Source organism: Leptonychotes weddellii, chromosome 12 (genome assembly GCF_054177405.1).
Source record: "Leptonychotes weddellii isolate Sample4059 chromosome 12, ASM5417740v2, whole genome shotgun sequence".
In the NCBI taxonomy this organism is placed as follows: domain Eukaryota; kingdom Metazoa; phylum Chordata; class Mammalia; order Carnivora; family Phocidae; genus Leptonychotes; species Leptonychotes weddellii.
This window is the reverse complement of record NC_138380.1, coordinates 17,849,780-17,864,443: the sequence shown is the minus strand read 5'-3', so window position 1 is coordinate 17,864,443 and position 14,664 is coordinate 17,849,780.

The following is a 14,664-nucleotide window of genomic DNA, read 5'->3' as shown; positions in this document are numbered from 1 at the left end:
CTGTTATTACATCAGCCCCATTGGGGGCAATGTTCTTGTCCCCATTTTACAGACTATGAAACAGACTTGAAGAGGTTTAAGTAAGTTCTCAGCGTTTACACAGCTTTCCGGTTAACAGAGCCAAGACTCAAGATAAGGTCTGTGACTCTAAAACTCTGCCATAACTGTGTCTTCATGATACACTGTGCTATGGCTTTGTATGCAACACTCAGCCTTCTTTCTGCAAATAAGCACCTTCCACTAGGCAGGAACCATTATTGGGAAGGCCAGAGCTCTCCTCTTGTCTCTCAGTTGGCAAACTTGAGCATGAGGAGGGTCTCTCTCTGGGGAGCTGGGCATTCCCTGACCTCACTCCCAGAGAGTCCGATCTGTCGGTCTCAGGAGATGCCCAGGGAATCCATAATTTAAACTCCCCAAGTGTGTTTTTTTTTTTAGATGCAAAGTCACATTTATTATTATCCTATATAGCAAATGTTTTTGCCTATATTTCTTTTTAACAAACGAATGGGAGCAATTCCAATTCTTGTAAATTCAGAAAGCAAAAATGGTTTGATTTCTTTCTTAAACAGCTTTAAGATATAATTCACCTATCATAAAACTCGCCCGTTTAATGTACACAATTCAATGATTTTTAGTATATTCAGAGTTGTACAACTATTACCACCAAAAAAACCCCCTGTACTTTGTAGCAGTCATTCTCTGTTCCCCCTAACACTTACCTTGGCACCCACTATCTACTTTGTTGTCTCTGTGGATTTGCTTCTTCTGGACATTTCATATAAATGGATTCACACAGCACAGGACCTTTTGTGACTGGCTTCTTTTGCTTAGCATGTTTTCAGGGCTCATCTGTACCATAGCAGGTATTAGAACTTCATTCCCTTTCCTATCAAATAATATTCCACTGTATGGATATGCCACATTTTGTTTCTTCATTCATCTGCTGGTGGAGATTTGGGTTGTTTCCACTTTTTGACTATTATAAATAAAGCTGCTATCAGCATTCATGTACAAGATTTTGTGTGAACCTAGGTCTTCGGTTCTCTGGGGTCTATTTCTAGGAGTGGAATTGCTAGCTCATACAGTAACTATGTTTAACCCTCTGAGAAACTTCCGGACTCTCCCAAAGCAGCTGCACCATTTCACATTCCCAGCAGTGTATGAGAGTTCTCGTTTCTGCACATCCTCGCCAACACTTGCTAGTGTCCTTTTTGATCACAGCCATCCTAGGGGGTGGGAAGTGGTATCTCACTGTGGTTTTGATTTGCATTTCCCTAATGATCAATGATATTGAAGATCTTTTCATGCACTTATTGCCCATTTGTGTATCTTCTCTGGATCTTCTGCCCATTTCCCATGTAATTCTGATGTACCTGATTGGGGAATTCATTTCACACTGTTCCATTCTAGAGATTACAAGTCTAACCTTGAGCAAGTATTTGGTGAGAAAGAGGCTGAGGTGACTGAATGTGAGGATATCATTAAAAACCCAAGCCCCGCAAAAAAAAAAAAAAAAAAAAAAGCTAGCCTGAAGTTGGTGCCCTAATGAGGGAAACACAGGAAGTGGGAGAGGGAGGCTGCATCTGTGTTAAATGCAGATGAATCAGGTTTTCAGCCCAAGTAACAGCAAACCCAGTTCAACCACATAAATGACGAGGAGAAAAGTATCACCTCTCATAATAAGAAGTCTAACGGTAGACCAGTTTTAGCTGATGCACGGGCTCTTCCCACATTTTACCTCTGCTATCCACGGTGTCTTGATATCAGTCGTCAGGCCTGTTGTTCCGTGATCACAAGTGGGCACCCAAGCTCCAGTCTTGTGCACTCACACAGCAACATCCAAAGCCAACAGGGGACATAAAACCCACCCTAACGTCCCTATTTAACCTTCTCAGAAGCACCCAGAAAACTCCCCCACACCTCATTGGCCAGAATTAGATCACATGCCCAGTCCTAAGCCAATCACTGGCAAGGAAAATGGAATTACTATAATTGGCTTAGGTTATTCAAGATTCTTCCCTGCAGCTGGGAAGGCAAGGCAAATTTCCCCCGAAAACACCTGGCCACCTGATAATTGAACAAACTCGAAGGATACTTTTACGTAGGCCACAGTGAACATCATTACGGTCTGCGTGAGATTGTTAAAAAGCACTGGAAGAGACCTTGCCCTTCTTATACAGATTTATAGAGATTTTCCCGAAGGATGTTATCGACCAGCCATAATCTTTTTAGTACCTAGAATGCTCACTCTAAGGACTTTATTTATGTGATTCAAACTGTCTATAAACCAGGGAGTGGCCCAAGTTCTCCTGGCTCTAAAGGACTGTCAGGTCCAAATGGATGGTACTTGAAGGTGGGCAAGAGTAGGTGGGTGAGAGGGTGGGGGTGGGGTGAGTCTGTGGACCCCTAGACTTCAGACCCATGAGGTAGGTGGTACAGGTATCAAAATAAATCCTGAGGAAGAGCCAGGTCAGGAGAGGTGAGGGAACTGTAAATAACTAGCTGTTTTGGACAAGTTGAGATGGTGGTAAAAACTGTTGAGGAAAACATGTGTAGAGTTCTCAGAATTTGATTTCTTCTCTTGTTATTTTTAATCTTCTAGCAATAGGAAAAGGGCATAGTGAGGGCAAGTGGCAGAAGCTGAGCTGGTGATATTTCATGGATCCCAGTGCACCTGCTCTGTACCTGTATTATTGAGCAGCTCTGGCTTCAAGGCCAGTGGCCAATCACCACTGAAGACGGCTTGAGAATTCCAAACCAAGTTACTTTTCTTTGGGAGTCTTCTTGCCTCAGAAGACCTTGGGAAACCAGTAGCAATGTGGAAGTAGGAGTTTTATTTAGAATGGCTGGGCTCTGCGCCCTGCACCCTCCTGGCCCACCTAGGGACTGCGGCGTGGTTGCACCTGGGGCACCCTCCGGAAGCAGAAGCAGAAGGCATGCACACAGCCTGGCTGTTTCTCCATCTATTGCTTCCTGGGTGGTAGGCCAAGGGAGGGAACACGATGAAGTTAAGCAGATGTCTTGGAGCTCAGGGAAGTAAAAAAAAGGAAGTAGGGAATTTGTCTGAACCCCGGCAAGTAAAACTAGCAACAGCCACAGGCAGGAGGCTTTCTGTGATTTTTTTTCCTCTGCTTCAAACCTCAGTAACTTCGCACAGGAAAAAAAAAAAAAAATCTTGCACCAGTGCAGCTGGTACATGAGAGAAAGTGGATGAAAAGAATGGAACTACCTTTATTGAAGGCTTATATTGTACAAGGCACTGGACTAGAGGCCGTGGTGGGGGGGAGGGTTATGGCAGTTTACAATAAACAGGGATGCCCTGAAGGTCTTGGTAGCAGGATAAGGCATCAGCTGAAAGGGGATCCTGCAGCAATTAAGAGTCAGACTTCTGGGGAGAACGGGACTGGGTGGAGTTTACTAGCTGTATGACCTTTGGCAAGTTACGTAACTCCTCCAAGCCTCAGTTTCCTTATCTGTAAAATGGGAATAATAAAAGTACCTAATTTATAGGATTACTGCAATAAGAGATGATGTATATAAAATGCTCAGTACAGGGCGCCTGGGTGGCTGAGATGGTTAAGCGTCTGCCTTCGGCTCAGGTCATGATCCCAGGGTCCTGGGATCGAGTCCCGCATCGGGCTCCCTGCTCCTTGGGAGCCTGCTTCTCCCTCTGCCTCTCTCTCTCTCTCTCTCTGTCATGAATAAATAAATAAAATCTTAAAAAAAAAAAAGATGAATGTCATAAAAAAATAAAAAAAATAAAATGCTCAGTACAAATGTCAGTTATTAACTGGTAGGCATTGTCAAGAGAGCAGAAATGGCTTTGTCGTAGGGATAGCCTTAAACCTGTTTAAATTTATTTCAAAAACTTTTTATTGTGAAGTATAAGACACAGTAAGTACATAAATGTACAGCCCAGTGAATTATCATAAATTAAATAGATCAATTTACCACCCAAGCAAAGAAAGAGTATTACCAGGACCCTTGAAGACCTATTTGTGTCCGTTCTCATCAGTACCCTCTCTGGCCCCCAGAAAGGTCACTGTCATCCATTTATGCTAACACTTCATTTTTCTTTATAGTTTTACCACATAAGCATCCATCCATAAACACTATCATGTACTCTATCTTTTTAAGAAGTTCATATGAATGGAATTATACAATATGTATTAATACTTCTTTTCCTCAAGTTTGTGAGAATCACCCATTTTTACATGTAGCCATAATTCATTCATCTGTATTAATGTATAATATTCCAGTGCTTGCTTCAGCAGCACATATACTAAAAATAATGTATAATATTCCATATGCCTCCATATATATTTTTTTACTACAAGGCACATTTGGTTTTTTCCACTTTATAGCTAGTATGAATGCTATTGGATGTTATCTGGGATGTACGTAGGCATGATATTGCTGGGTCATCAGTTATGGGTATGTGCTATAAAGTGAATTTGTGTCCTCCCAAAGTCAAATGTTGAAACCTAATCCCCAGTGTGATGGTATCTGGAAGTGGGACCTTGGAGGAGGTGATTAGGCCGTGAAGGTGGATCACCCATGAATGGGATTGGTGCCCTTATAAGAGAGACCTCACAGAGCCCTCTTGACCCTTTGGCCATGTGAGGGCCAAGGGAGAAAATGGCCATCTAAGAACCAGGACCTGGCCTACATAAGACACCAAATCTGCCAGCACTTTGATTTGGGATTCTCAGCCTCCAGAACTGTGAGAAATGAATTTGTGTTGTTATAAGCCACCCAGTCATCTACAGTTTTGTTGTAACTAAGGGAGTATGTTCAGCTTTAACAGATAATGCCAAATCATTTCTCAAACTGGTTGTACCAATTTGCAGTCTTACCAGCAATGTATTAGAAGCTAGCTGCTTCACATCCTTGTCAACATTCCGTATTTTCCATCTTTTTAATTTTTGCCATTCTGGTGGTAAATGGTGGCATCACACTGCGAATTTAATTTGCATTCCCCTCATTAGTAATGCTGTTGAGTACATTTCATATGCTTATTGGCCATTTAGATATTTACTTTCTGTGAAGTACTTATTTCAGTCTCTTGCTCATTTTTCTGTTCAGTTGCCTTTTTCTTACTGATTTGTAGTTCTTTATATAGTCTGGATATGAGCCCTTTGTTGGCTTATGCTTCACAAGTATCTTGTCTTTTAAGGCCTGCCTTTTCACTCTCTTCATGGTGTCTTGATGAACAGAAATTCTTAGTTTTAAAGTGATCCAATTTATCAACCTTTTCCCTTATGGTGTTTTTTGTATCCTGTTTAAGAAATTTTTCCTTACGCTGAGGTCAGGAAGTTATTCTTCTATATTGTATTCTAGAAGTGTTAGTGTTTTGCTTATTCATTTTTTTTTTTAGGGTTTTATTTATTTATTTGACAGAGACAGACACAGCGAGAGAGGGAACACAAGCAGGGGGAGTGGGAAAGGGAGAAGCAGGCTTCCCCTGGAGCAGGGAGCCGGATGGGGGGCCCGATCTCAGGGCCCCGGGACCACGACCTGAGCCAAAGGCAGATGCCCAACGACTGAGCCATCCAGGCGCCCCTTGCTTATTCATTTAAATGACACTCCAATTAAAACTGACTTGAGTATGGAACAAAGTAGGGTCTAGTCTCCCTTTTGCTCCATGTGGATATTAAATTGACCCAGCACTATGTATTTTTTATTGAGATCTCTAACAGTTTCAGGTACATAACACAATGATTCAATATTCGCATATATCGTGAAAAGATCACCACAATTAAGTCTGATGTCCATCACCACACATACACATTTTTTTTCTTGTGATAACACATTTCGCCCATCCCTCCCCTCTCACCTCTTGCAACCACCAATTTCTTCTCCGTTTCCATGAGCTTGGGCTTAAGATTCCATGTATAAGAGAGTTCATACAGAATTTGTCTTTCTCTGATTAGCATAATGCCCTCAAGGGCCATCCATGTTGTCGCAAATGGCAGGATGTCCTTTTTTATGGTTGAATAATAACACATTGTGTATATACATAGATCTCTTCTTCATCCATTCATCTGTTAATGGACACAGGTTGCTTCCCTATCCTGGCTATGATGGTAAAAAACTGCACTAAATAATGCTGCAGTGAACATGGGTGCATATATCTTTTTGAGTTAGTGTTTTCATTTTCTTCAGTTAATACCACAAGTGGAATTTCTGGATCATACAGCAGTTCTATTTTTAATGTTTTGAGGACCTTCATACTATTTTCAGTAGTGGCCACCCCAGCCTACATCCCCACCAACAGTGCACAAGGGCTCCCTTTTTCCCACATCTTCGCCAACACTTGTTGTCTTTTTGATAAGAATCACTCTAACAGGTAAGAGGTGACCTATGTTTTTAAGGACCAGTCTATCCGCTCTGGCCTGCAATATTACCTTGGTTATATAGCAACCATTCACCTATGCATCATTCTGTCTGTGGACACCTTGTGCTGTTCCACTAGTCTGTCCGAGGTCACACTCTCTTCATTAGCGTAACGTGATAATGACTAGTGCAGCAAGTCCTCCCACCTCATTCTTCAAGAGGTTCTTAGCTATTCCTTTTTTTATTTTTTAAAGTAAATCTCTTTACTCTTGGCTATTTTATAATTCTTTTTGATTTCAAAATAATTTCAAACCTACAGAAAAGTTTCAAGAGTACAAATAACTTTTTATCCTGAACCGTTTGAGAGTTGTTGACTTATGCCCCATCACCCCAATACCCCAAATAAGAATAGCCCCTTACATATGATCATCCAAAAAATAAAAAAGTCCCCCTATTACTATCATCTAATCCATAGTCCAGTCCCTGTTCAAGTTCTGTCAAGTATCCCAACAATGTCTTTTACAGCAAAAGATCCAATCTAGGATCATGTACTGGATTTAGTTACTGTTGTCTCTTTTGTTTCCTTCAATTTGGAATAGTTCTTCAGTTTTTCTCTTGACATTCAGAATTTTGACACTTTGGAAGGTTACAAGCCTTCGTATATTGTCCCTCACTTTGGGTTTGTCTGGTATTTTCTCATGATTAGATCAGGCTATACATTTTTGGTAGGAGTATCGCAGAGATGATGCCGTTGTGTGTTCTCACTGCATCCCATCAGATCTTGATTTGACCCATTACTGGAATTGGGATGTTGGTCACTTGATTAAGGTTTTGGTCAGGTTTCTTTACTATAAGGTTACTCTTTTTACTTTTTTAATTCATAAATTGGGCATCAATTTGAGACTATGTTTCTTAAAAAACTTCCACCCTAATGTTAATGTCCATTGTTATTTCTTGGATGAATTATTACTATAATTGTTGTCTAGTGATGATTTTATAATTCTATCATTCCTTTTCCATTTATTAGTTTGCATTCTATCCTAAGGAAGAAGTATTTCCTTTTCACTATCTATTCATCCATTTATTTATATGTACCCATGTTATTCCATGGATTACTATCAGTATTTATTTTGATGCTTAAACTGTCGCAGATGTGAACGATGATATCCCCTTCAAGTTGGCTCTGCCCTTTTGATATGTTTCCATCTTGTATTTTCCCTGTCCCAGCCCTGGAGTTAGTCATTTCTTCGACAAGTTATGGTTCCTTTTAGCCCGCTAAATGGTATTTAGAAACCAAGATCTGGGTACCTGGAATGCTCATTGCCATTAGGATGCTGTTGCTTCTCGGTCCTCTCAGACAGAGCTAAGGAATATATGTATGAATATACATATGAATATACACACATATTTATATCTGCACTTATATCTGTACCTATATTTATATTTAAAACCACAATCACATCAGTATCTCCAATTCCAAAATGACACCACAGAGTTCATCTTACTTTTCTGCTCTTCCATATTTGTAATTCCCTCCTCTGACAGTAAGAAGCTGGCTACCATCATCTTCACTGTATTCCCTAGGTCAGTGTCCTCTAGATGTTAACCACTTTCCCATTGCTACTGCCACCATTCTTCCCCCACCAACACAGCCACCCTCCTCCAATCACACCACACTTCTAGGAATGGACACCCTTCTCACCGTGTTGGGGCATCTCAATCCGGGCCACCATCACCGCAATCTCCAGCATGGAGGCCTACCTTGTGAGCTCCCACCTAATGGCTTTTGGACTGAATTATTCAGGAAGGAAGAAAAGGCAGACAGAAAGGAAGGTGCTCAGCTACTTTAATTATTACTAGTGAACATTAACTTGGAATATTCCCCGTGGCTCATGAGAAAATAGATGCCACTGGAAGAGAATGACCTAACCCTCTCACCACCAAATCCATAGCCTGCCTGCAGCTATATTCATGAACTTGACCTTCCCTCCTATCACAATAGACAAACTGTGCCTATCTAAGACCGGATCCCCACCTCTTGGCCTGCTTGCTCTGAAACTTTTCACTGAATTTCTCTTCCCCTGGTTATTTCCATTGGCATACAGAACAGGCTGAAATATCCCCAGTCTTAAAAAGAGACCTCCCTAGAATCTCACAGCTCTTCCACCTACTTCCCCGCCTTTTAGTAAAACTTCTCCAAAGTGCTGCCTCTTCTGTCTCCACTTCCCAAACCCATTCTTTCCTCAACCCCACGGTGACCAGGCTTTCACCAAAACTGCTCATCAACTAGCCTTCATGTCGCTGAATCCATTGGCTAAATCTGTCTTCCTCTTGTTTGATGCATCAGTAGCATTTAACACAGCTGGGAAGTCCCTCCTTCTTTAAACACTTTCTTCCCTTGGCCTCCAAGTAGGCCTTGGTTTGTCCCTCACAGCAATGCCCACTGTCCCATTCCTCTCTGCTCACTTCTCTCCTGAGAGCCATAGGGCTAAGCTATCCGTTCACTCCCTGGGTGAGCACAGTGCCAAGGCCACACTGTGTGCCTCAATCATGGCCACACTGATGCCTCAATCTATCTAGCCCCAGCGTTCACCTAACAACCTACTCAGCATTTCTACTAGGAATTGTAATTTATATATTAAATGTAACATGATCAAAACTGAACCCTTTTTGCCCCCCCACCCCAATCTTGCTAGTCTTGTGTCTCAGCCCCAGTAAACGGTACCTCTATTGAGTTAGTTGCTCAGGCAAATCTTGGGCATCTTATACTTTTCCTCTCTTTTCTCTCACCCTCCGGGCTCCATGTAATGCAATAGTCAGTGTTACTGGGTCCACTTTTATCTATAGATGTCCTAAATCTGATGACTCCTCACTTTCTCCACTGCTATCACCCTAGTCCAAATCAGCACCTCTTGCTTACATTGTTAATGCGATACTATTCCTACTATTCTTTCCTCCACTTTACCCAAACTTCAGATAATTCTTCACACAGCAGCCAGAGTGATCTTTTAGAAATGTAAATTAGATAAACTGATGACCCTGCACCAAACCTTCCAATGGTTTTTAATCACACTCTGAATAAAACTGAATTCTTACCATGGAGAAAGAGGTCCCTCCTGTTTAGACCCTGCCTACCTCTCTGAACTCATCTCCCAAAACCATTTGCCTTTTTTACTCCACTCAAGCCACAATGACCTCTTTGCTGTTCCCTAATACAACAAACTTATTCCTACCTCAGGACTTCTGTGCTTACTATATGCTCCCCAGCCTGGAATCCAGTCCCCACTACCTTCAAGAATCTGCCAAACTGTCACCCCCTTATAGCTTGTCTTCACCAATGAATCTTACATAGAACCCTCCTCCCCCCACAGCCCTACTCCAGCTCCCTGAACTCTCTAGTCCTCACCCTGCTTTAGTATTTGTGTAGCCATTTACTATCCCCTGACATTATGTTTACTGTACATTCCCCTCACACCCCACCCAGTGTAAACTCTGAGAGGCCAGGGCCTGTCTAGAGTGTTGACCACTGTATCCCTGACCCCTGGGACAGTGCCCGGGGCACAATGGTAGGTTCTGCTGCATCAAGGTGTGGATGATTCAAGCAATGCCAGTGTGGCATGCTACTGTGGCTGAAAACCACCCCTCCCGGGGACCAGAGTGCAGGAGTGGTCAGCGGGAGTGGTACGGGGAGATCTGTAAGGTGATGAACATGCCACTCCTATACTGAGGAGGAAGCTGTAAGTGGTTATATAAACTCAGGACAGTAACTTCTGACGTCCTGAAAGAGCATCACCTCAATGCGGATCCATAACTTGTTTTCTGCTTCTACGCAACAATGTCTTTCTAACTTCACAGATAAATTCATTTCCAGTGGAGGAAAATCACCTTCTGCCTTCGTTACTGAGATTTCCAAGTTCTGTGGTAAGCACCTGAGAGTGAGGTGTGTGGGCTCTTTTATTTTGGGTTCACATTTAACATGTGGCTCCTGCAAAGGCATTTTAAGAACACTGAGGTAACTCAAAATCAACTCCTGCCAGCAGGTGAGCCGACATCCTATTCACCCTCAGCTAAAGCAAAGTTGCTGGTGCTTGCTCTGCAGCCTGTCCTCTAAGCTTGAAATAAAAAGACATTGCCAGTTCAACTCTATGTGGAATAATATTTTCAGTGAATTTGTGGACAAGTTTCTGAGACTAGGGTGCACATTACGTCAGAAAGATGCAAAGCAAAACTAAAATTTGCAGGCTGGACTGGTCTCTGGTTTGATGCTGACAGAGGAGAGCAGCCTGTGGCTATGAGATGGAAGAAAATGTCTTTAGCTTGTCTCTCAGACTGCACAGGCAGATAATAAGCAAGTGGTCCCAGGCGCTTGGCCCTCATCCCTATTTTATATATTTGCCAGGGATGGGGAGACAGAGTGAGCACAGCCTTTCAACCTGTGCTGAGGCCACTGCCGAGAACCTAACAGCAGGCTGACCCAGGGACACACCTGGCAGGGGAGGCTCCTCAGCCTGAGCAGTCCGTTACCCTCACTGGGACCAAGTCTAGGAAAGAGACGTGTGACCACACCAGAGTGGCATCCTGCAACTTGGCCAGGGACCTCAGGCTGCCACATTTGCATTTAAAAGCCATTATGGAAATGTAATTTACTTTGAAGACAAGGTTATATTCAAATCACACTGCTCTCTCAGCAAAGTGACAGTGACCAGGAGAGGAAGAGGGAGACTACGTAGGGAACAAACAGATGAGGGAAGTTGAACTTTTCTGCAAGGGGAAACTCTTTGATGGGTACGGAGGCCTCGCCTAGTCACACGCACCTAAAGAGGTTTGAAGCACTTCATTAAATTGCAGTATAGCTATCTCCAATTTAGGTTGACTTGGTTTGAGGGAGTTTCAGGGACTGAACTTCACCGTTTGTTTTCATTTTCTAACTTCCTTAACTGAAAAGCCATAAATATGGTGACCAAATGTTTTGAATCTAAACTGGGTTTAATACTGGACTGTCCCATAAATACAGGGCATATTATCACAGTCTAAAGGAGGCTGTGGGGGGGCGCCTGGGTGGCTCAGTCAGTTAAGCGCCTGCCTTCGGCTCAGATAGTGATCCCAGGGTCCTGGGATCGAGTCCCGCATCGGGCTCCCTGCTCAGCGGGGGGCCTGCTTCTCCCTCTCCTCCTTCCTTGCGCTCTCTCTTGCTATCTCTCTCTCTCAAATAAATAAATAAAATTTAAAAAAAAAAGAAGGTTGTGGGTCTGGGGTGTCTGGCTGGCTCAGTTGCTACAGCATGTGACTCTTGATCTTCGGGGTCATGAGTTCGAGCGCCACATTGGGAGTTGAGCTTACTTCAAAACAATAATAAGTCTGTGGGTCTATTTGGAAGGTTCAAAACAACTGATAGGAAAAGTGGAAGATTCTTTGTTTTGGATGACTTTACTAAAGCAATCAGCTGGGGGGAGGGGGCGTGGTCCTGCCAGCAATACTAAGCCTGGAAAAACCTGGAGAGAGCCAGCATATAGCATGAAATATAAAACATATATATACAAAAGAGAAGTTACAGTGAGAAACCTGAGAAGGGACTTGTACCAATTGGCAAGAGCAGCAGAACCAGAGTAAGAGTCCCAAGATTCTGTACGCAAGATAATGCTCTCAGCACCCTGTAATAATACCTCCCAGGAGCCGGCCCTGAAAGGCCAAGTAGGATGAGAGAAGTTTAAACAGACAGAAGAAGCTAGAAGAGGAGAAACAGATGGGAAAGACAGAGGGGGGGAAGCAAAGAAATGGATGAATACCTGGGGGAGTAGAACAGAGCAGTGACAGAAAACGAATTATTAACTCATTCATTCAAAGTATTAGCTTTTCAAGAATATTAACTCAAAACAGACTCCTGGTTTTCAGTTCACTTGGTCTGAATCACAGTAAGTTACTGCTACCCTTTCAATTGTTCTTCATCTGCTCTAATTCTTAAATCTTGAAAGGGTCAGATCCTATGGCTCACCGAAATGGGGGAAAGAGAATTATCCTGTGGGTTTCTGGCAAAAGCAGTTATACATGTGGGCTGAAAAATATCAAGCTAAGAACCACAGGTTCCCAGCTCCTAAGCCAGAGAAGCTAAGGCCATCTGGCTGCTTATTCAGTTCTAAGTAAAATACAACTCAGAGCTGCTACAGAGTCTCATTGGTTGACCAGCAGGCCACAAGCATCTGGCTTTTAGCACTCCACATTTGCTATTAATAATGATTAGCCAATAATTTTTTAAACCATCACATGTTAGCAAGTCTTCTGTAATAAATTACTGACTTTTCAGAGAGCACTTTATACTGGTCTGACCCAGCTGTCTTCTAGAAGTTCCCCAGACATTTGCTTAGTGTGACCAGCTTTCAGAATACTTTATTCTTCTGGGTTTCAAGAGCTAATCTATTGTGGTTCAAGGTCTGCTCTACTTCATGGAGAAACTGATCAGAGAACGTCACTCCCATGAGACTCATAAATCACAACGTTATTCCCAGGCAGCTGTCCTAGAGTCAACAGTGATCTGAAGAGAGCAGTGATGTAGTCAACAGTGAGGTCTCCAAAGGTGGAGAAAAGGCACCATCTCACCCTTTTACTTCCCCCAAAGTGCTGTCTTTCCCCTCATACCCATCATGTTTATCAGAATGATAAATTAATAACCTGACAAACCACCCTCCCATTCTCATGTATCTAACCAGCTTGAAATGCCTGATGCTTCCAGTGCTGCATTTCTCTGCCAGCGAAAAGACTGGCAGCCTGGGATGTGCCAAGTTCTTGGCTCTCAACTGCAAAACAAAACAGTATAGGAGGGAATTTGTGAGTTAGCTGATTTGCAAACACTACAGCAAGTCACCGCGTAAACACTTGTTTTTGTGTACCTATTATTTCTCCCAGGCAGTTACCTGGATGCCATCCTGATGGTGGCCAAATGTGCTGCTCAAGTTACCTTGCTTCCTTCATTCACATTTAAGAGAGCTCAGCTTATTTTGCACCATTAAAAAACAAAGACAAAACCAAAAAAACCTTCATTAAATAGCAATCACAGGGCATCTCGGTTAATTATGGAAGGACAATCACCAACGTCACTCAGAATCAACACCAGGTCCACAGGTGTGTCCATAAGGGTACAGGTAGATGCCATTCAAACAGAGCCAGCTCAGGAATTCAGAAGCCACACTTACATAACAGGGATTGGTTGAAATTTCCAAGCACAAGTTCATCCTGATTCCTCTAAAGTAAAAAGTAATCTGGGTATGTGGATATTCTTTCCATGCCCCCAACTCCAAATACCAGTTTACTGAATGATCACACAAACCAACAACATCATATACTGGGCCTGACTGATGTATGTAGAAAGCATTTTGACTCTTCGCTGGAAGCCTACAAGGCAGGTTCTTCAATTTTCCATCTATTTACGGTTGAAGAATGAGAGATCAGTATTGTTAGGTGACTTGTTAGTCCCAAGTTGGTAAGAAGCAGAGACACAATCTGAATACAGATACTCCTTATTCCAAAGCCTGTATTCTTAATCATTTTGCTAAATTCTCTCTCTGTGTGTATCAAAATAAAAATGGAATAAAACTTCTACATGACAGAAGCTATTTAGATGACATCACAGAGCACTCGCATTTTCTTCTCCATGTATATCCCAGAAAGAACTTTCCACTCAGCTTTAGTGTAAATGCTAACTTCCAACTTACCAAAATCAAGGGCTGAAGCACCAATCCTCTGGTAGAAAAATAAGTGATAACCAAGAAATTTCAATGAAATTGGAAAGAGGAAAAACTGCAAGGGTTTTTTTTTTAACATTTTCGTAGTACTGCATAATCATACATTCCTAACCAAGCTTATCTAATCTAGTTCTTGCCCCAGGCAGGGCGACTTAAGTCATCCCAAAGACAGAAAGGTTCAGGCAATTTGTGGAGATCTTACAGAATCCTACCTAGCTGAGAGGCAAGTTCTAAGTATCTCTTGCCTATCTGAGGCTCTGCAAAGTGCTCTGGAGCTTTTTAGAAGAAAGGTACGGCCCATGTGCAAATATAAATCAACTCAATTTCCATATGCATAACCATCTAACCCAATGAAAGGAATACACGAGGCCCCAGGCTGCAATGCCAGTCTTCTTCGGAAAATATATTTATTATTAATAGTGAGTGCAGTAAAGATGTCCGTATTCATGATCGAGAAGAGGTGGTATAAGCCAAGGTTGCCTTTATGTTGATAAAAAATGCCTTATTTCACTTGTAATCATAAACATTATTCCAGTAAAAGAGGGTACATTTTTCTCTCCTTTTTGTCTTACTTATATGATCACCATAATAA